This window comes from Bos grunniens, chromosome 11 (genome assembly GCF_055505025.1).
Source record: "Bos grunniens cultivar Pamir isolate PY7600 chromosome 11, Bosgru_T2T1.0, whole genome shotgun sequence".
NCBI classification, from domain to species: domain Eukaryota; kingdom Metazoa; phylum Chordata; class Mammalia; order Artiodactyla; family Bovidae; genus Bos; species Bos grunniens.
This window is the reverse complement of record NC_141175.1, coordinates 75,504,031-75,527,017: the sequence shown is the minus strand read 5'-3', so window position 1 is coordinate 75,527,017 and position 22,987 is coordinate 75,504,031. Positions and strand designations below refer to the sequence as shown.

Below are 22,987 nucleotides of genomic sequence, written 5' to 3'. Positions count from 1 at the left end.
GGTAGGTCGAAAAGAAAACCCTTTTTCAGGTGGGACATTGCATCGTATTCAGATATAGAGAAACTGTTCTCTTTTAGTAAGGGGAAACTGGGTGAGCCAGAAGGTTTCAGTGGAATTTGGAGGTTTAAGACTCCCAGGTTTATAAACTGAGGATCCGATCACATAGTTCAGGATTCTTTTCTTTCAACTTCATTTTTTATCTCTGCTACTCTTATGCTTGAATTCCAAGCCTCATTTTTAATTGAGAATTTTTTGTGCATCAAGGAATAAGAATCTTTTTCAGAGCTGTATTTAAGACCTCTAGGTTTCAAAGTATGCTTTAATTTGCCCTCAAATGCTGTTAAAACCAGACATCCTAACCACAGTCATTTAATTATCCATCAATCAAGTGCATTAAACACTTGCTGTCTCACTGCTTTGTCTTTCACCAACACCTCAATCCAGTTAACCACAGGTGAAAACTTGAATAATTGTGTATATCTAGGTTATTACCACCTCACTTTCCACCAGTGGTGGGGGCCCTAATACCTCCCATTAGTGGGCAATCCAACTGAATATTCCTATCCTGAGGGTCTGTTTTCCAGATAGAGGTGCCAAACGCATTGCCCAGGTTTCTAGAAAGCAGAGCCTGAAGTATGCAAGTAAATATCTTATTGGAGGGGCACAATCCCAGGGAATCAAGAGTACCCCCTGAGAATAAGGGATACAGGGAATGACAATAGGAAGGAAAAGGAAAACAACAAATGTAGATGGCACAGATTTACAAGGAAACAAACCTGGTTACTCAGTCTCTTGATATATCTGACAGCTGTCCCCTAAATACTGTCTTTCCTTGGTCAAATTTGACTCACAAGGCATTCTCTCTCCTGAACTTCCAGATTGTTTTATTTGGCTTCTCCAGGCACCTGCTGAGAAAAGGCGACCATCCTTGAATTTGACTGATTGGACCAGAGCACTGCTTTGGCTCCCACTGTTGAAAACACATAGGAACCTTTGCTAAAACCTGGCCCTTGCCACTGGAAGACAACTAGAGATACTAGAAGCTATTCAAGGATGGTGGCCAGGCCTATGTAGTCACTTGGGTGGCTCAGTTGAGAAGTCAAGGAAATGACCAAAGCCAGAGAGACTGAAGGGTCAAGTGAATCTGGTGAAGTGCATAAGCTGAGTTTAGTGAAAGAGCCATCATTTTGTCATCTCTGCTCAAGGATGCTAGTCTCTACCTTAGTGACTGGAATTCTCAGCTCTTTACAGAAGCATGACTTGGAAGAAGCTAGCAAAGGACTGGAAGATCCAAGACCTAACATATAATAAAGAAAGTTGAATTCATCAAAGTCCAGAAGTGGCAACATACAGGGAGCAATATTAAATAAATGAAAAGATGTTACAGAAATCTGTCCCCAAAGAAAAGTTGGGGTATTAATAAAAAGTCTTTGACACATCCACTGTGTACTAAAAAAGGCAAAAGGCAAAGTAGAATGAAATGATAGTTCTCTGCAGACAAACTGGAAATATGAAAAGTTGATTGATAAACTTCAAGGTTATTCTTTATTTTCTGAAAACAGTCCTTCTTTGTATTTTGAAGCTTCATAAGAAAGTAATTGGTTTTGTTGAATCACCCATTTTCTGGATACAAGTATCCATTCTTTCCCCTCAAAAAGTATTTTTTTTTTACCATGATTTTCCATTGATAGCAATAACAATGTTCAGACTCTTTCTTGAAATAAATTTTACAAGGAGTATCAGTTTTCTTATCCCAAAATAGCAGTAACAACTGAGCTAATCTGTCAATCACCTTGTGCAGTACAAAGTACATAAAAATAGTATATTAACTACAAGACTGACTCAATAGACATTTTCAGTCAGTTCAGTTCAATTGCTCAGTCATGTCTGACTCTTTGTGACATGGACTGCAGCACACTAGGCTTCCCTGACCATCACCAACTCCCGGAGCTTACTCAAACTCCTGTCCATCGAGTCAGTGATGCCATCCAACCATTTCATCCTCTGTCTTCCCCTTCTCCTCCTGCCCTCAATCTTTCCCAACATCAGGGTCTTTCCCAATGAGTTAGTTCTTTGCATCAGGTGGCCAAAGTGTTGGAGTTTCAGCTTCAACATCATTCCTTCCAATGAATATTCAGGACTGATTTCCTTTAGGATTGACCAGTTGGATCTCCTTGCAGTCCAAGGGATTCTTAAGAGTCTTCTCTAACACCACAGTTCAAAAGCATCAATTCTTCGGTGCTCAGCTTTCTTTATGGTCCAACTCTCATATCCATACATGACTACTGGAAAAACCATAACTCTGACTAGACAGACCTTTGCTGGCAAAGTAATGTCTTTGCTTTATAATATGTTGTCTAGGTTGATCATAACTGTTCTTCCAAGGAACAAGCATCTTTTAATTTCATGGCTGCAGTCACCATCTGCAGTGATTTTTGGAGCCCCCCAAAATAAAGTCTCGTACTGTTTCCATTGTTTCTTCTTCTGTTTGCCATGAAGTGATGGGATTGGTTGTCATGATCTTAGTTTTCTGAATGTTGAGTTTTATGCCAACTTTTTTACTCTCTTCTTTCACTTTCATCAAGAGGCTCTTTAGTTCTTCTTAGCTTTCTGCCATAAGGATGGTGTCATCTTCATATCTGAGGTTATTGATAATTCTCCCTGCAATCTTGATTCCAGCTTTTGCCTCATCCAGCCCAGCATTTCGCATGATGTACTCTGTATATAAATTAAATAAGCAAGGTGACAATATACAGCCTTTACATACTCCTTTCCTGATTTGGAACCAGTCTGTTGTTCTATGTCCGATTCTAACTGTTGCTCCTTGACCTGCATACAGATTTCTCAGGAGGCAGGCCAGGTGGTCTGGTATTCCCATTTCTTGAAGAATTTTCCACAGTATGTTGTGATCCACACAATCAAAGGCTTTGGCGTAGTCAATGAAGCAGAAATAGGCCTTTTAGTGATTATTATATGCTTAGTGAAGTAGCACAAAGGATTTCTGAGTATGTTGTGAGTAGAATAAAGGAGATGAATAGAAGTAGACTTGGGCAAAAGGTAGGAGAAAGAAACAAGTTAAATACTTAAACAAATACTGTTTGGTCATTTTAATCAACTAGTCCAATTAGTTTTGTCCTTTCCTAAATATATGCCTAGTTTTTATTAAAGTGACACGTTCTCATGATGAAAAATAACACAAATGGGCTAACACTGAAAAGCAACAGACCCCTCTCCTCTACTCCCATCCCCAATCCTGCTCCTAAAGTCAACTGGTACTTCTACTTCTGATAAAAATCCTCCCATCTCTTGTATGCCTATGAGACATATAATTGACTTATTAATGTTGACATTAATTGACTTGCTACTGTGATAGATGTTTTAGTGCATGTCCACCTGTATTCTCACTTCTTGTTTGATAGTTAAATCAGTATTTTTAGTTGTCTGTTAATTATTTATTAACTGAAAATAATACACAAACCTCTTTCATGTCCTGGTGATGTCTGATAGCTTTTTCTTGACTGCCGTTTTTATAAGATTGCTACACTCTCTTCGTCTCAGCTGTCTGCATTCTAACTTCCATTATCTATACCTTTATTTTTATGTAATCAAGATATGTTAGTAGGGCTCCTTGGGCTATTTCTCTGTTACAAAGGGAAGAAAAGAACTTCAGAAGTCTTACTTTCTGCAGTTACTAAGCATTCTCCTAAGGACTAGAATCCCTAGAAAGAAGCAGTCTGTAACAGGGGAATACCTTTCAATGACATGCTTTGGAAATGCCAATTCGTTTTTGCATAAGATCTAAATGTAAGCCCAACCCTTCTTTGTTTGACCATCACTTACAGCTAATTAGCAGATAAGCAACCGGCCATCCTCATTACTTTAGGCTGTCTATTCCATTCAACTAAAGACACTTTCTTCAAGACAGCTTGAGGTTAACAGTTCAAATAGTGGGCAAACTTGTGTTGCAATTACCACATTGCTGATGGAATTCCTCTGGAATGAAAAGGAACCAGATTTTTTATTACTTATGACCACCTGAAAAAAAAGCCCACTCTTTCCCTCCTTTCAGCTTGAGCATTACTCTGCCTGGAGTGGTGAGACACTATGCATTTTAACACCTGTCTTTGTCTAAGAATCCTCTTTTTCTCTTCCTCACTATGGTTTGCAAGGTAAGAAGGATAATAATAAATCTTGCTTTTGTCCTTATCATACTTAGGGAACTTGAGTCTATGTAAACAATTATGTTGTAATCTCTACCTCGGATACTAGAAAACTGATCTTTACTTAGACATCTGGTAGTAATATTTACATTATATTCTGCAACAACAATGAAATCATCTGAGGGTTGCCTAAACATGGATTTTAAAAGCTGAAGAACAAAACCGTGTTTACATTATTATGATGATGTAAATACTGCTTATTGGAAAGCCAAGTAGAAGTCTATGATTATTACTCTTTTTCTATGGGCTCAATGTTAAATCCTAATTGCCAATCAAGGAAAAATCTCCTTTATTATACTCAATCAAGTACCTAAAATCACATGCCTGAATTTGCTTTATGTTGGAACAATTATTTTCTTGTACATTTTGTTGGGTGTTTCTTGAAATAACTCAGCCTTTATTTCTTTGAGTGAAAAGAAATATAAGCCATCTATAATTTTTTTCAGCCTATTTTCTAATCTTTGTTTTGAAGATATACTTCTTAGCAACCACTGATTTCCTTTTGTATTGTGTATAGTTGATATTTCCTGTGGTTAGGCCACTGAATTATTCTTAACATTTCTTATATCCCATATCTTCCTATTTTTTCATTTTCATTTTGTTGGAGTTCATCCTCAAGAAACTCTCACAAAAATGTGTCACTGGATATAAAAATATAACTAAAATGTACTTTATTTTCTCCCAAATGCCATTGATTAGCTAATTAACTAAATACAGACTGCTTGATCAAAATTAATTTTCCTCAGAAGATATAAAGGCCATGTATGCTCATCTTCTGGCATTTATTGTGGTGATGCAAAGTCTGATGTCAGTCTGATTTTTTTTTCCCCTCTACTGGGAATCTAATATTTTGGTTTTTTTATTCTTTCAAATCTTTTAGGATAATTTCTTTCCCCAGGTATTTACAAAATGTACTCATTGCAGGGGATCTTCCCAACCCAGGCATCCAACCCAGGTCTCCCGCAAAGCCACAAGAGAAGCCCAAGAATACTGGAGTGGGTAGCCTATCCCTTCTCCAGGGGATCTTCCCCACCCAGGAGTTGAACCGGGGTCTCCTGGATTGCAGGCAGATTCTTTACCAACAGAGCTATTACGGAGGCCCTATTTCAATCTTAGTATTCAATTCATTCTTTCACCTACATACCTTGATTCCTCTTTAACTCTGGGGCATAGTCTTGTTTTATTACTTTGATAGTTTTCTCTTTGCAGTTTCCATGACTTCTCTTTGCAAATTTCTGATTTGAAAGATGTTTGATAATCAGAATGATTCTCTACATCTCTCACATTTATTCTTATATTTCCCACCAATATACTCTCTGGGATATTTCAAAAATGTTAGCCTTTGCGTCATTACATTTGATCCCTTTTTGTGAACTTAATTTTAATAATCATAATTTTAGGATCTGTTATTTTTGTGCTATGTTAAGTCGCTTCAATCATGTCCAACTCTGCGACCCCATGGGCTGTAGCCTGCAAGGCTCCTCTGTTCATGAAATTCTCCAGGCAAGAATACTGGAATGGGTTGCCATTTCCTCCTCCAGGGGATCTTCCAGACCCAGGGATTGAGCCTGCATCTCTTATGTCTTTTGCATTAGCAGATGGGTTGTTTACCACTAGCACCACCTGGGAAGCCCCATTTTTAGATTATAATTTTTATACTAACCATTCGTTTCTTAAAGATGTCATATATTCTCAAACATGTCTGACAATAACAAAGGGGATTTTGTTTAATTTCATTTTATTATCTGATATATCTCTTCCTTTGAGTTTAGTGTTTTAGTTTCTTTATTCTAATCTTCTCTTTCGTTCTATAGTGAAAGTGAAGTGCAAGTGTTAGTTGCTCAGTCATGTCTGACTCTTTGTGACCCCATGGACTGTAGCCTGCCAGGCTCCTCTGTCCATGGAATTCTCCAGGCAAGAATACTGGAGTGGGTAGCCATTCCCTTCACCAGGGGATCTTCCCAACCCAGGGGTCAAAGCTGGGTCTCCTGCTTTGCAGGCAGAGTCTTTACCATTTGATCCACTGGGGAAGCCCTCATTCTACAGGCTGTCCTCAAGCACTTTATGTTCTCAGGTTATCTACTGATATTTTAGAGTGATTGAATAGAAATATGACTTGGACTTTTATGCACTTTGGTGTGAATGGACAAAGCAGGACTTTATATGGTCCTTTCCCTACTTCACACTCAATGCTGAAACGAAAGTTTTTATTATTGAACACAGACATTCACAGAGATCAAGTGAATGATTCTCTTCACTTTATTTTCAGAAGAAGAGTTCATTTTTTTCCCCTCTGGGAATAAACACATTCCTGACAGTTTACCTTTTGGAGTAGAGAGACAGAAAGGTGTTAAGATTAAATAGAGAATTGGGATAAATCTTCATACTAAATATTTCAGTCCTACTTTCCACTCTGGGTCTCTCTTATATAGTCTATCTCTGAGTCCAGGGTTTTCTGAGGTTTGGGGAGTAGAGAGATAGTAGACATCTTATCCACGCACTTTCTCCATGTATAACTTAAGCTATATCTATTTCACCATTCCACAGATTTTCATTCAATTTTCAAAGTTGAGATATTTGTTAAAATCTCTTATCTCCTGAGATTCATTGTGCTGTCAGCATTGCTACTGACTCCATTGCTTTTGGATGATATTTACTTTATAGATTTACTCTTGTTTCAGTTCTGAAGAGTAAGAAATACGGACAAGTATTCTGTCAGCCATCTTAAACCTATTCTCCAACTATTATAATAAAGCAACACAATCAAATTAGTTATGAAAATTTAATTAGCTGCAAGCTAAACTGATTTATCAATCAGTCAATAAATGTTCTATGAAGAATAAAGAGACAAATGATAAAAAGTATAGGTAAAAATACAGACTTTTTTTCATAGTAAGGGATAAAATTTTGTCAATATTTGGTAAACATTACCTCTCTGAATTTCCTGGACTATTAAAAAAATTCCTGTGGCGGGGGGGCGGTGGTATTTTTCAAGTGCTTCTTCCCACCTGCTGTGAGCTCAATACATGGAACTTTTGATCTAAACATTAATTATATCAGCTTTTTAATACTCATCATAGCTAAGAATTAATTTTATTACCTTGCTTTGCCATTAAAACTCTATGATTCCTTATTAATGTCAAAATATGGCCCTTTACCCTTTAGTGAATGTCACTAATTTTAGGGGGAAATTGATGTATAGTTTTACAGGACAGTAAAAAGATATGTTATCTGGTGGGTTGGCTTGCATGTACAATTTCAATCACACTGGTTTCTAAGAGGCCAATCATCTATAATTTAGTAGAAATTGTAGTGTTGGAGCCTTTTGCAGACTCCATTTCTCTTCCTTTTGAGAGTACTTGTCTACTTGATAAAAACAGAATAAAAAGGAAAAGAAAAAAAGACATTATCTGTCTTGTTTCTTAAATTCAAATGAACAGAAAATGTTAGTTTGATTCCTACCCACCCCATTCCCCGACCACCCCCACCATGATGGGTGTCAAGGGTCTAAAAAGATAATATGTCTAAGAATTTTTACTGTTTTAGATTCCTGGACATCAGCTATCCTTCCCAAGCAGCCAACTGATGCAGTCACAAAAAATCTCCCTGGGACTGCCAATTTAGCACTAGCTTATGTTTGGTGGCAATAGAGTGTGTTTCAAGACAAACATGTTCCTGAAATTGGTCTGTAGTTTGGGTAGCTGTAAGGCTGGTGGATACACTTTCCATTAGTCTTTCTTTTTTTTCCTCTCTTTTTTTTAATGACAGGTTGGTCATCAAAACCAAATGTGGCCTGAGTTTAATGCAGTTCTCAAAGATGTGGTGGAGGGTTTGGTCATGAACTCTAAGCCCTTACCATCCTTCCTGCTTTATCTGCCTTCTGCTCTCAGTCCATATCTTTACTATCTTAACTAGGTGGGCTGAGACTCTCTTTCTGCAACATTCCAGAGAAGATAGGAGGAGAAAATAAGAAGGAAAGTAGACTAAATTGATTGTGAATTCTCTGAGACCAGTGAAAGTTTGAGTCTATTATTTGAGATCCTAAAAAAAAAAAAAAAAAAAACTTACAGGATTTTAGCTCTTTTTTCCTTCTCCCTCTCACATTGTACCAAACCATAGAAGATGATTCTGGTCATCAACAAATGGTCACCCTCAAAATTTCTTTGATAAGTGAAAGCAGGAGAGAAAAAAGAGACTGTTTTAAAATAAGATCAAAGAAAAAAAAAGGTTAGGAGATAAGAACAATTTGAATAAGAATTAAGAGGATTATTCTTACTTACCAAACATGTATATCATTTTATTTTTACCATTATCACTTTGAAATGACTTTTTCTCTCATTCAGATCAAAGGGCTATAGAGGTATCTTTATTGGTATATATTTTTGCTTATAAAATTTCTTTTGCATTACTTTATTAATCAGCATACACATAATATGCATATGTGTATACATAATGTTTTTCTCTTTAATTTTTTAACAGGATAAGAAAACAAGTGTTAGTTTAAATTGTTAGGCATATATGAAGACCGTGATGATGTAGGGGAAAAATTATTACTAATACAAAATAAGAAATAAGGTCAGTCATGACAAGTAGCTCAGACGAGTCTCCATGGAGAGATGGAGAAATAAACCTTTCACCAAAGATGCAGAGTTTGTAGCTGAGTTCTATAGTCTAGGTACCTGGAATTATGTTTTCCATTAGAAGTAATTATCTTCAAGGGAGTGGCTTTATGAATCAGTGTCTCCTCTGAACTGTGAAAGGAGTACCCTAACCAACTCATTCACCTAGAAGCTCAGTAAAATTCTTGATACAAAGGTCATTGATGGAAGTGAGTGGGAAAGAATTAATTTTTCACCAAGCATCAAACTCACAAAGCCAGATATATGACTTGAGAAAAATCACTTGTTCTTATCCTTCTCCTTCCTACCTCTATTTTATTGTGTGTATATCCAGAGAGGGAAAGAGGAAGAAACAATAAAGCCCATTTCCAGGACCCACTGAACTTCACTTTGTCCTCAGTTCCTTTCTAAATAACGTTAGGTGGAAATTTCCAGTTGCGGAAGAAGTATCTAGGAAACCTCAACTAGGGCTTGAAGTTTCAAACCCAGACTGGAGAACAGAATCATGCTTGTAGAATTTTCAAATCAAGATTTTGTCTTTTAAATGTCAAATTCTGCTATCCAACACTATGCATTTCCCAGGAAAGGTCTGAAGCAAGGACCAGAACATTTCCCATAGAAGCATGTGATTGCTCGTTGTTACAAGTAAAGGCAATACTTCACAAATCCCTATATAAATATATTTCCCACTTTTGACTTAAGATGTCTATTTTTGCCTGTGCTGGTATGCTACTCTTTCATATTTAATGATTTTTTCCATTGTTTTTATTATTCATCCATAGGGTACTATGCCAGAGAAAATAATTCTTCTTCCTGAGCATTTTAGTTCTCTCTATAGTTCTTCTACTCATTCTTCTTAGCCTTCTGGGTAATCTTTGTTTTTAGGTCAGTGACTCTTACCTCTTGCCTTTGGCTAAAAATATTAGAGTAGTTCAATGTTTCTGTTACCTGTGAACTGAATCATTGTGTGTGTGTGTGTTTCACCCAAGATTCTGTCCTCATTTTAGTTCAATGAAATCTTATTTCTGCTGGAAAACTACTTCTACATAGAATTTTTTCCAAAGACCTCTTATTAGAAAGTCCTAGTCTGACTTTATTTGTAAGTTTCAGTGATGATTCCTGTGTTTCTTTTTATCATGCACATTGGCAATGAGTATCTCCCATCATTTTTATTTGTTTGTTTGAAGTCAAGAATAATGACCAGTCTCTGAAGAGAATCAGGAGAAATGAGTGATAATTCAGTCTAACTGTAAGTAAGAGACTAGGATGATGCAGTAACAATTAACATATTCTAGATACCAAATATCCATTCTCTTCCCTTCCTTACCAATAGGACTCTAATTGTGTAATGTGTCAATCTGTCCTCAAAAGAAGTAAAAATCTAGATTAAAAAAAAAACAAACTCACTTTCTTGATGTCTTATAGCTAGAAGTTCCCTTGTGATCCTGTTATAGCCAAATAAATGCAAATAGAAATCTTCTGTATTTCTAGGCAAGATTTTCACAACAGAGAGACAACCCTCCTTTTGCCAATTTACTCTTCTTCCTGCCAAGAGTAAAGATGCAATGCCTAGAGATTCAGCAGCCATCTTGTGATCATGAGGATAAAATCCAAAAACTAAGGATGCCAGAGCAGAAAGCTGTAAGGAGCAACTGTACCAGCCCTGAAACACTTATCCCTGGATTTGTTATAGGGAAAGGAACTAGAGTTCTTATTTATTTAAGTCACCATAACCAGAGATTTCTGTTACTTACAGCACATTGCTTACTGGTGGAGGAAACAGAATAAGTATCAGCACTTCAACTGACAGGACGAGAATCCTGCTTGAGTTCACAAGGTTTACTGTTGTATAAGGCACCCAGCTTTCTTTGAGGCACATAACTCCCTGAGTTGAAGCAACATTTCTGAACCTGTCAAAGCAATCTCCCTTTCCCTTCAAGGCACTCAGTCTAACTAGTGTAGCTATGAATTAAAACATATTTTCATTCTGACCTACAAGGTTAACAAGCTCACCTTTTAGCTTTTTATGCCTCTCTGCAGAACCCTATAATGTGATAATCAAATAAGAGAGTAACTTTCTGGCTAAGGTAAAGGGGCTTATGAAAGACTGTCAGAACTCACAAGAAGAGGGTTCTTAGTTTTAAAAACAAATAATAGATGTTTTATATGTAACTTCTTTTTGATTAACAGCAAATTACACTTGCCTTTTCTCTAGGAAGTGACATTACTCCTTAGCTGGTAGCTTTTTTAAATTTTTTAACTGTAGTAGCCGTTTGTTTGTTTTTCTTCATTGGGAAGAGGCTTCCTTCCACCAACATTACCTCCAACAAAAGAAGTTCAAGGTCATTCACACATTATTTCTATGAGAGCAATAATCTACCAAATTCCTTTCTGGCTATTCTTCTATTTGTGATTACTGACACAGTGTAACCAAGCATTTCTATTAGCCAGCTCGTTTGATGCAGAAGTAAATCTACTCTTTCAAATTCCAATGAAAACGCCAATGCTATGCCTGCAATGCGTATACTAGTCCTTTCACCTTTTGAAAAAGGTGGATCCAGTTTCCATCTCATTATCAATAACCTATTTCATTCATATAAAATATATACTTTAACAGAAACTAAGTTCTTAGTGATTTCCAGATAAGCCTCTCTACAGTTTAAACCAGGGGCCACTCTGAGAACTTGAATGAATTCCTGAATTCTCTTAAAATAATTTCATCAGACACTGTGGTTGGGAGTAATTGGGGTCTTCTTTCTGTCACATATTTTAAAAAATATGAAGCCTGTCTAGTCAAGGCTATGGTTTTTCCTGTGGTCATGTATGGATGTGAGAGTTGGACTGTGAAGAAGGCTGAGCACCAAAGAATTGATGCTTTTGAACTGTGGTGTTGGAGAAGACTCTTGAGAGTCCCTTGGACTGCAAGGAGATCCAATCAGTCCATTCTGAAGGAGATCAGCCCTGGGATTTCTTTGGAGGGAATGATGCTGAAGCTGAAACTCCAGTACTTTGGCCACCTCATGTGAAGAGTTGACTCATTGGAAAAGACTCTGATGCTGGGAGGAACTGGGGGCAGGAGGAGAAGGGGACGACAGAGGATGAGATGGCTGGATGGCATCACTGACTCGATGGACGTGAGTCTGAGTGAACTCCGGGAGTTGGTGATGGACAGGGAGGCCTGGCATGCTGCGATTCATGGGGTCGCAAAGAGTCGGACACGACTGAGCGACTGAACTGAACTGAATTATTAAATGGTGTAATATGATTTGAAATAGAGCTTGGTTAAGGTTTACCTGAATTTATTAGCACCTTTTCACAGTGTAGGTGAGTTGTTGAAATAAAACTTGGGGTCACAGGAAAGTAAGACATTTTTAAGTACTACTGCATTAGAGAAGTCGCGATTTACAACTAACATGCTATTTACAAAGTTTGCCTTATCTAGTCACTAAAATAAGTGCCCTGCGGACCTGATTAGGCATCTGTATTATTGAAGTCAATGGATGTTTTTGCGTAGCACTTTCTGATGGGCTACAGTCCATGGGGTTGCAAAGAGTCAGACACAGCTGAGTGACTAACATTTTCACTTTTCTGATTTACACCATTGTTAAGCGTAGCCTATGTACCCATTTCCTTCACTCAACTCAGTTAATAAGATTCTATTAGTTTTATTAACGGAGAAGGCAATGGCAAGCCACTCCAGTACTCTTGCCTGGAGAATCCCATGGATGGAGGAGCCTGGTAGGTTGCAGTCTGTGGGGTCGCGAAGAGTCAGACATGACTGAGCGACTTCACTTTCACGCACTGGAGAAGGAAATGGCAACCCACTCCAGTGTTCTTGCCTGGAGAGTCCCAGGGACGGGGGAGCTTGGTGGGCTGCCGTCTATGAGGTCACACAGAGTTGGACACGACTAAAGCGACTTAGCAGCAGTTTTATTAAATTACTTACCAACTAAGATCATTTAGTGAAACATTAGGCAGAAGCATTTTAGAGGAGTTTTGCTCAATTTATTCCCTCCTACTTGATCTCTGCAAGGAGGTCAAACAAGTCAATCCTAAAGGAAATCAACCCTGAATATTCATTGGAAAGACTGATGCTGAAGCTGAAGCTCCAATACTTTGGCCACCTGATGGGAACAGCTGAACTCATTGGAAAAGACCCTGGTGCTAGGAAAGATTGAAGGCAAAAGGAGAAGGGGGTAGCTGAGGATGAGATGGTTACATAGCATCACTGACTTAATGGACATGAATTTGAGCAAATTCTGGGAGATGACGGAGGACAGAGGAGCCTGATGTGCTACATTTCATGGGGTCACAAACAATCGGCCATGACTTAACGGAATGACAATACATGATCTCTTTGGATGTGACTACCAATCCCTGTCTTTGATGGGTGTTAACATCCCTCTCTGTTTCTGACCTTATCTTGCTCCACATGTCCTCCTGCTTCCAGCATCTCTACTCTCATTCTGCATTCTGTTGCCCTCCTAGGACTGTGTTTTCAGCACTCTCTCAACTTGTGAAGAATGCTGCCCACATCTCAGGATCTACAGAATGTTTCAAACTACCTGGGTTAGAAACCCTGGCCCTTCCCCATCTGATCCAAGTCCACTTTTGCATTTGGGTTTTCGACTTGGGATTTGTTGCATTCTGCTTCTGTATTTTTGCTTAAAATTGCCTCTTTCTTCCTAGCTATTAAAATTCTTGTCCTTTCTAGGTTAGGACATCTAAGGCACTCTCCAACTCTTTGTCCTGGACCATCTGTAGTATCTTCTCTGCTGTCTTTGGTTCAGAATGATAGCACTGCCTTTGAACAACTGTGAGAATCATGGGAGAGAATTAGGAGCTTTATGGTGACACATTTAAGTCCTATCTCTGTCACTCTATATGACCTTGGAAAGTTTATTTCCTCTTCTCTAAAATGGGAATAATCACCATCATTATAGACAGAGTGAACAAAATTAAGCCCACAGGACAATATATGGTATATGATAACAGTCAACATGAGCTTTGTTTATTTACAGTCTTGACTTTTTGTTTTTTGTTATTCTTAGTCATATTTATCCACATGTCTCTTATCTCTCCAACAAGACAGTTCACTAACTGAGGTCAAAGCCTCTGCTGATTTTTTTTTTTTTTTAATATTCAGGAGCACCTCGGGAGGCATTTGGCTCCTAGGTATTCAATGTTTGTTCACGGACTGAGATGGTATGTACAGTGCCAAGAGTCATCAGCAAACTATACCATATCAAAGCTAGCAGAAAATGTTTTCATATGCTTCCAATGAAGTGAAATCTTTTGGTTCACACCTCAAAAATCTCTGCAAAAGCAAAGGCATATATCCAAGGCAAGAAAGTGCTATGTTTCACCCAAATGCTCCAAGCTGAAGTTGAGTAGTTTAAAATAGCTGAAGAAGTGGGGAAGTATATTTAGAACTCATTTTATTTATTATCTCATCTTGTCTGTCAAGAGTATATTTACCAAAATCTATTTAATATGCAAGCTTTATATAATAAGATCTGCACCATACAGCCGGATATATAACCTGAGCAAATAGCAATGCTCTAAAACAGGCTATAAGAAACAATGCTCATAAGGCAGAGCATTTCAAATTGTGCATGTAATAAGTATCATTTTGGGTCTACAGGTCAAAATAAATAGTAATATCTTATGGTAGATAAATTGGGAAGAAATAAACTCTTTGGACAAGATAACGTTGCTATGGAAACCTTAATGCTCACAGGCCTGCTTCTGAAGGTTCTGCTGCCTTGCCAGACTTTTTACATTTAACTTTCTTTCAAGCTTTTTATTTAAGAAAAATTAAAAAGTCCTTTTACTACTGAGACCTAAAATGTGACAGTGACAATCTACCCTCTAGCTTTCTAAGATCCATAAAAATAACATGTCCTGCACACTGCCTCATAGCAGGAAAATACAACTTAATTGGGGTTGCAAAAGAAAAAAAGGAAAAAGCAGTGTGTTCATGCTTGATTTGAATTTCCTTCCACAGTGGGGCTATGGGTAGGAGCAGAGACTTGCGTCATGAAGCAATTTTTGTGCCAGGACCCAGAGCTGACAAAGATGACTTTTTAAGCACAAGTTTAAAGCCATCTTGAAATGCTTCTTTGGCACAGAGCTATTTGAACCCCAAAGTCAGTGTTGTTTGAGAAAGGGAAGATGATGTATTTGTGGAATCCACAAATAAATCAGAAGTGTCAGCACTGAGCCTAGAAACTTTTGGCTCCAAACTTTGTAAATTTTATTTATTTTATTCCTCAGGCAACATAAATCTAACACAGCCACCTACGTGTCTGGTAAGCTGAGACTTAATGAGGCTTAATCGACTTCTGCACTGTGAGTCTTATCTGCATTCTTCAGTTCGTGCCCTTGCTCCTCTTACTCTCTGCCCACACACTTGGTGGCAATCTTCTGTTAGGAATGATTTTTTCCTTACTTGGGGCTGCCACGGTTGAGCTTCAATACAGATAGGAGGCCAGACTCAGAGGAAGTCGTCTTTGAACGAGAGTCCTTGATAAACAACCTACCTGACTTACATGAGACCCCAGACCTGTTTGGATCTGGTGCTGGCATAGTTTCCTTGAATTAGTCTGCAAGTCAACAGGCTCCCTGCTTACCTTTCCCCAAGAACTAAGAACCAGAACCCTAACAGAGATAAATGGAAGCAAACAAATCACCCGGCCTTTCAATTGCAACAATTTCTCTGTAGATTGAATGGCTCCCCCAACTTCATGGGCTGTGTGCTTTCCACCCATTATGACCTTGGTATTATCTATGGAAACATAAGGGAATATATGGCTCCCACGTCATTTTTAAGAAATGGATCCTAAATTTAAATGTAACAAAGAACAACAGTTTGAAGTCTCTGTACTACCAAGAGGAAACAAAATGAAAATGAGAACATAAAACCCTACAGCTTTTTATTGGATTTGTAGCCCTAACGGACTTTAAAGTCTTACTCCAAATCTCCTAAAACGTGCTTCTTAAAGGCTCCCCTGAGAAAATTTTCTGACTTCTTTACACTAATTAAGAGCTCATCTATTTCCATAAAACAAGATAGGAGTTATACAATAAATTATATCGAACGCAACAGTAGCAATTAACATATTGCCTTGTCTTATGAATGAACAACTATTTTAAAGAAATGCACTTGAATCTTTTGCTGCACATATTGGTTAAATTCATCCTTAAAAAGTTTGACATCATTTATGTGGCCTAGAATGATACTTTGTGTTTCTACTAAAAATTAGATGAATTATTTAGATCTGTAATTTTTTTCCCTAAGAAGTGAATGGGATTTAAATGTAAATTCACGTTTTGTTTGTTTAGAAGGAGGAGGAAGTCCACAAGCATATATTCTAGTAGGATTGTATGAAGAAAATGCCAAGTCTACAAAGTCAGTTGTCTTAGCAATTTTAGTTCTTACCAATTCATATACCTTTAATTTGGTTGGCATCTGCCAACCATAATTTTGGTTACATAATTTTGAACAAGCAGTGCAAATGGGAATAAATGATGGAAACCACTTAGAGAGATACTAGCAGTCTGTATTGTATACTGAATAAAAAGGATCCTTTTATTAGTGAATTTGTACTGTTAACAGATTCTTTTTTCTGGTGGTTGATCTTGCTTTCTACTTTCTAGATCACCTCAAGAAATATTAATGGTCTCTGATTCTGTTTTCTCAGCTGATACTCACTTGTTATTAAAATACTAGATGTTAATTAATATGTTACACCTGTCTGCTGTTTAATTCTGGTGAGAAATGTTTCATCTGGATCTGTTTCTTCCACATGGATTTATCCACTGTCACCCCTATTTCATATGAGGTCAATGAATCGTCTGGTTTCTTAAAGAAGCATTCTGAAAATATTGACAAAATGGTAGCAAAATCAATTTAAATAAAGTTTTACTGACAAGATGGTAATAGATATTTATTTTAAAACATATAAATAAAAGTAATATTCTTAATGTCTGGGTCTATTTTTGATCCCGTGTCAATCCTATCACGTAATCTTCCATAGTAAAATGAGGAAAAATGAATCAGATCAGACATAGCATAGTATATATGATGTAACTCCTATTGCAAACCTGTTCAGAAAGAAAAATGCAATCATCAGCACTGTTAAGAGACTTGAAAGAGGCTATAAAGGTATAAATATGTATTTCCTATCTCTGGATATCATATTCTTTAAAGATTTTTTTCAGCCTCATCACTCTTTAGTTACCACGTTGTTTAATAAAAGTGCCATTTCCATATCCTGGTATTCTAAAGGAAAAAATATTTTAGACTACACTCTCTACTATAAATAGACTATTGATTGTTACAGGAAAGATAGGCAGTATGTGTGATAAAGCTTCATAGCAAGCACTGAGGATGAAAAAGAAAATTGCCAGATTAACACTGAGCTATTAATGTAGGTTTTAGCTTATCAACTTCTTTGGAAATATATTAATTACAAAATGTTTTGTGGAGCAATTCAGGGACTGGAGATACATAAATAAGTAACACTGTCTTGTCCTTGTTCAAAGTACTCATTAGTTTTCAAAACAACCCTATGGAGCTCTAGGCATTGTTGAAACAATTTTACAAATGAAGAATTTGAAAATCAAAAGAAGCTAAGTGAGATACTCAAGTGAAAGAGTCAAGACTTGATCATGGGTCAGCTGACTTTATTGAGCAGAAGAGTCAAGAACCCAACTTTTCTAAGTAACAAACCAAATTTGTATAAAACCCTCTAATTCTACTTTGTCACATATAATTAATGACATAATCAATGTGAGATACTTCAAAAGTTGTAATATACTTAAAAATACTATTTCTTAAGACTTTGCTTCTTAAAATGTGTCCCCATCTTTTACATTATTTAGTTTTCTGCAAAAGATCTAAAATCATCATTTAGATTTAACATTCCCAAGTACATAATTTTGTCTAAAAGTAAAACAGTGGTGGAGCTTTCCAAATATGTGAGTTCTCATAAGGTGGCCATTAAGGAAAATATGTTAGCTTTAAAGTGGATAGAATTCAATATTAGGACAATACTGAACAACAGCTTGTTTAACGAGAGGAACCTACATGAATTACATTTCAACCAAAATCTCATATCTTGGACTTGGTTTTACTAATCCTTCATAAGAGAATTCTTGAAATTTCACTTGACTGCAACCTAGGGAACATGCTCTAAAACTTTATCAATAGACAAGGGTGGTTTGACCCTAGTGCTGTTGTGTCCTATGAATTTTTTATGCCAACAAACTTAGGACATAAGAAAAGGGATAGATTTGACACACATTTTCTCTTGTACACAGCTTCATTTAACCTACGTGATATCAACTTCTTTTCTTCTGGAAAATCCCAGGGTGTACTAAATTTATTAAGTCAGAAGTGCTGAAATCTAATGAAAGCATCCTTAAATATACAGCCACATGTTAAGCCCCTGGGGAAATAAGCAGGGCCATGCAGAATTACTTCCTTTCCCTTTCTGAAGCCTCTGACCTTGCTAAAGGAGCTACTTCGCTGTTGTTTTTATGCTATGCTTGCGTCCATTTTTTCCAGCATTCTACATATCTCATGTTCCCTACTGACTCGTCACTACGTAAACTTTCTCTCAATGGCCAGACTTGAAAAGCTACATATGTCTGATTCCATTTATATTACATAGTGGTAAAGCTATGTACATAACTCCAAAACCACGGAGACAACAAAGTCAGTGGTTGCCAGGAGCTACGAGTAGAGAGTTAACTACTTCAACAGAAAGAACTTTGGGGGATTGATAGAACTATTCTAGACCTTGTGGTGATGGTTATATGATTGTATGCATTGTAAACACATGCACATCTGTTTATTAAAAACATTGAGTTTTACTGTGTATAAATTACACCCTAATACAAAATATAAAAAAATGCTTTAAAAATAACTTATTCATTTGTTGCATAATTCCTCCAGATGCATAATATTTTTGCTTAACAACTTAATATATGTGTTAAATAGCAAGAAATATTTTTGTCAAACACAATCCATCAGATAATCTAAAAAGGATTACTTTTATTTCTGGAATTCTCCCACCAGCTGCCCTCAGTTATGGATTGCTACTCTGTTATGGATTGATTCTCCCTAGACTTGTTACATAATTGTTAATTCTGGGCCTTCTGTTTGCCAATGTCCTGAGCTGGATACCATGTTTCTGGATACCTCCCCACCCCCATCTTTTTCTTTATTGTTTATGCTTCCTTTTACCCAAGCACAGTTGCTTAATAAACAAGGATGTCATTCTTACTGGGTCTGGTATAAAATTCATTTACATTTACATACAAATGCAGGTAGGATAAGTCATATGGACTTGGATACGAGACCCAGAACCTGAGGATACAAAAAATTAAAAATAGCAATTGCCCATGATACTCACAAAAGGACTTCCCCTGCTTCTCTGGAACATTACATTCTAGAGAAGAAAAAAGAGGCAAACCAGGCAAAGGGCTCATTCTCATAACCCAGAGGTGAATTGAACAATGAAACATCATCAAAGACCTCTAGGGAAGTAAGTAGGATCCTAAAAAAATGATTCATCTGTGCTTACACCCTCAGCCTCTGGTAGAGAACCTTGCTCTGCTTTCCAGGAAATACACTAAAATTCATCAGCCTTTGCCTTCTTTCTTCGTCTCCTCAATTTGGAGTACCTTGCCCTGTGTTCCTCTCCCTACTTTCTGGAAAGCTTTCTCTTCTACCAAGGTCCAGGGTCTTTATTCCTTTCATTCCCAGATAAAAGTAACTCCTGATTTCCCTGTCTTCTCATGGCACTTTGTTTATAACTGTGAGTTAAGGTATAATTTAAAATACAACTCAGTGAGGCGGATGAAACTGGAGCCTATTATACAGAGCGAAGTAAGCCAGAAGGAAAAACACCAATACCGTACACTAACGCATATATATGGAATTTAGAAAGATGATAACAATAACCCTGTGTACGAGACAGCAAAAGTGACGCTGATGTATGGAACAGTCTTATGGACTCTGTGGGAGAGGGAGAGGGTGGGAAGATTTGGGAGAATGGCATTGAAACATGTAAAATATCATGTATGAAATGAGATGCCAGTCCAGGTTCAATGCACGATACTGGATGCTTGGGGCTAGTGCATTGGGACGACCCAGAGGGATGGTATGGGGAGGGAGGAGGGAGGAGGGTTCAGGATGGGGAGCACATGTATACCTGTGATGGATTCATTTTGATATTTGGCAAAACTAATACAATTATGTAAAGTTTAAAAATAAAATAAAATTAAAAAAAAAATACAACTCAGATGTAAACAAGTTTAATTTTCCATCTCAAAAAAGAAAAGAAAGTATTGAATTGTTTTTCCCTTTTCAGGGAAAATATTCCCTATTCAGAGGGAATAACAACAGAACACTTACCCTTTCAAGAAGACTGAGTCACTTTCCTTTCAAACTTTAATTTTCCACAATTTAGATACAATGGATATACTTGATACACTGAGTGTTTCCTGGTTCCTCATTCTCTCCTTTCATGGTTCTGTTCTGTCTCCTTTCTCCACCACCACCCCCCGAAAACACCCCCCACCACTGTGCCAATGAATATAGGTCTCTGTCACTCTCTGTGTGCAATGCAATTGATTTCCACACCCCTTAGGCCTCATTTTTTGCACCAATAGCATGAAGAGTTTAGGTAGATAATTTTGAAAGCGCCTTCCTGAATGAAAAACTTAAGGCTTTTAAGAAAAAATATTGGCTATAAACTGAAAAAATCAGCAGTTAACTTTCTTAATTATATGGAATCTACAACTATTTCATTCTAAGCTTTAGGCATTTTACACTTCCTTTCATTGAAATACAATGAAACTTCCAGCCACTTTGCAAGGAATTACATATACTTTCTCAGGGAACACAAAAACAACATTCCTAATTTATTCCAGGTGTTCCAATCTGAAAACTCCATTGTTACATGTTTCTTGGCCTTCCAACATGTTTCTGACCTTGAAAGTGATTCCAGTTGCCTCTAGATCCTTAGAATAAAATTCAGATATATATCAATGGATGGCTGTGTGCTGTGCTAACTTCCTTCAATTGTGTGGACTCTGCAAAGTCACGGACTGTAGCCTGCCAGGTTCCTCTGTCCATGGGATTTTCCGAGCAAGAATACTGGACTGGACTGTCATGTCTTCTTCCAGGGTATCTTCCTGCCCCAGAGACCAAACCCATGTCTCTTGTACCTCCTGCATTGCATGCAAATCTTTACCAGTAGCATTACTGAGAAAGTCCAATGGATGCCTCAGTTCAATTCAATTCAGTCACTCAGTTGTGTCTGACTCTTTGCAACACCATGGACTGTAGCACGCCAGGCTTCCCTATCCATCACCAACTCCCAGAGCCTACTCAAACTCATGTCCATCACGTCGGTGATGCCATCCAACCACTTCATCCTCTGTCATTCCCTTCTCCTCCTGACTTCAATCTTTCCCAGCATCAGGGTCTTTTCCAATGAGTCAGATCTTCGTATGAGGTGGCCAAAGTACTGGAGTTTCAGCTTTAGCATCAGTCCTTCCAATAAACACCCAGGACTAATCTCCTTTAGGATGGACTGGTTGGATCTCCTTGCAGTCCAAGGGACTCTCAAGAGTCTCTCCAACACCACAGTTCAAAAGCATCAATTCTTTGGCACTCAGCTGTCTTCACAGTCCAACTCTCACATCCATACATGACCACTGGAAAAACCATAGCTTTCACTAGATGGACCTTTGTCAGCAAAGTAATGTCTCTGCTTTTTGATATGCTATCTAGGTTGGTCATAGCTTTTCTTCCAAGGAGCAGGTGTCTTTTCATTTCACGGTTGCAGTCACCATCTGCAGTGATTTTAGAGCCCTAAGAAATAGTCTCTCACTGCTTGCATTGTTTCCCCATCTATTTGCCATGAAGTGATGGGACCAGATGCCATGATCTTCGTTTTCTGAATGTTGAGTTTTTTCACTTTTTCACTCTCCTCTTTCACTTTCATCAAGAGGCGCTTTAGTTCTTTTTCACTTTCTGCCATAAGGGTGGTGGCATCTGCATATCTGAGGTTATTAATGTTTCTCCTGGCAATCTTGATTCCAGCTTGTGCTTCTTCCAGCCCAGCATTTCTCATGATGTACTTTGCATATAAGTTAAATAAGCAGGGTGACAATATACAGCCTTGACATACTCCTTTTCCTATTTGGAACCAGTCTGTTGTTCCATGTCAAGTTCTAATTGTTGCTTCCTGACCTGCATACAGATTTCTCAAGAGGCAGGTCAGGTGGTCTGGTATTCCCATCTCTTTCAGAGTTTTCCAGTTTGTTGTGATCCACACAGTCAAAGGCTTTGGCATAGTCAATAAAGCAGAAACAGATGTTTTTCAGGAACTCTCTTGCTTTTTCGATGATCCAGCAGATGTTGGCAATTTGATCTCTGGTTCCTCTGTCTTTTCTGAATCCAGCTTGACCATCTGGAAGTTCACGGTTCAAATATTGCTAAAACCTGGCTTGGAGAATTTTGAGCATTTCTTTGCTAGCGTGTGAGATGACTGCAATTGTGCAGTAGTCTGAACATTCTTTGGCATTGCCTTTCTCTGAGATTGGAATGAAAAACTGACCTTTTCCAGTCCTGTGGCCACTGCTGTGTTTTACAGATTTGCTGGCATATTGAGTGCAGCACTTTCACAGCATCATCTTTTGCCCATAGTGTCTTAAATAATCAGAACCCTGAGTTCATCTCCAAAATTCGGATACCACCTGCTCTCTGTTCACCATGCTCCAGTCACACCAGCCTCTCTCATATCTGTTCTCTTTTTGGATATATTGAGTTGGCCAAAAAGTTCACTGGGGTTTTCCCATAACATCGTACAGAAATCCAAATGAACTTTTTGGCCAACCCAAAAGTTGGGTTGTTCAGTTTTGTTGGGGAGGGGGACGTTTCCCTCTCTAAACCTCTAGAGTTCCTGTGGCTGGATTAATAATAAAACTGACATAATACATATTAACAGAAGAAAAAGCAACAAATTTTCATGTATCCATGGGAGTCTCATAGAAATTGTACCTAACATGTGGCCAAATCAGGCAGCTTTTATACATTTTAGACAAAGAAATAATAAGTTAAGAGGAATT

At 37.7% G+C, this 22,987-nt stretch overlaps 1 protein-coding gene across 17 annotated transcripts in view; it reads right to left on the bottom strand.

Moving 5' to 3' along the window:
• The window catches only part of LOC147363331 (uncharacterized), a 342,275-nt gene that overhangs the window by 298,132 nt on the left and 21,156 nt on the right, over positions 1–22,987 (bottom strand). The window contains exon 3 of one of the 17 annotated variants that reach the window (XR_015136984.1): positions 16,757–16,945. The exons of the other annotated variants lie outside the window; for them this stretch is intronic. The gene's annotated coding sequence lies outside the window, so the exon portion shown is untranslated. Of the gene's footprint in view, positions 1–16,756; positions 16,946–22,987 lie in introns of those variants that run through there. 17 annotated transcript variants of the gene reach the window in all.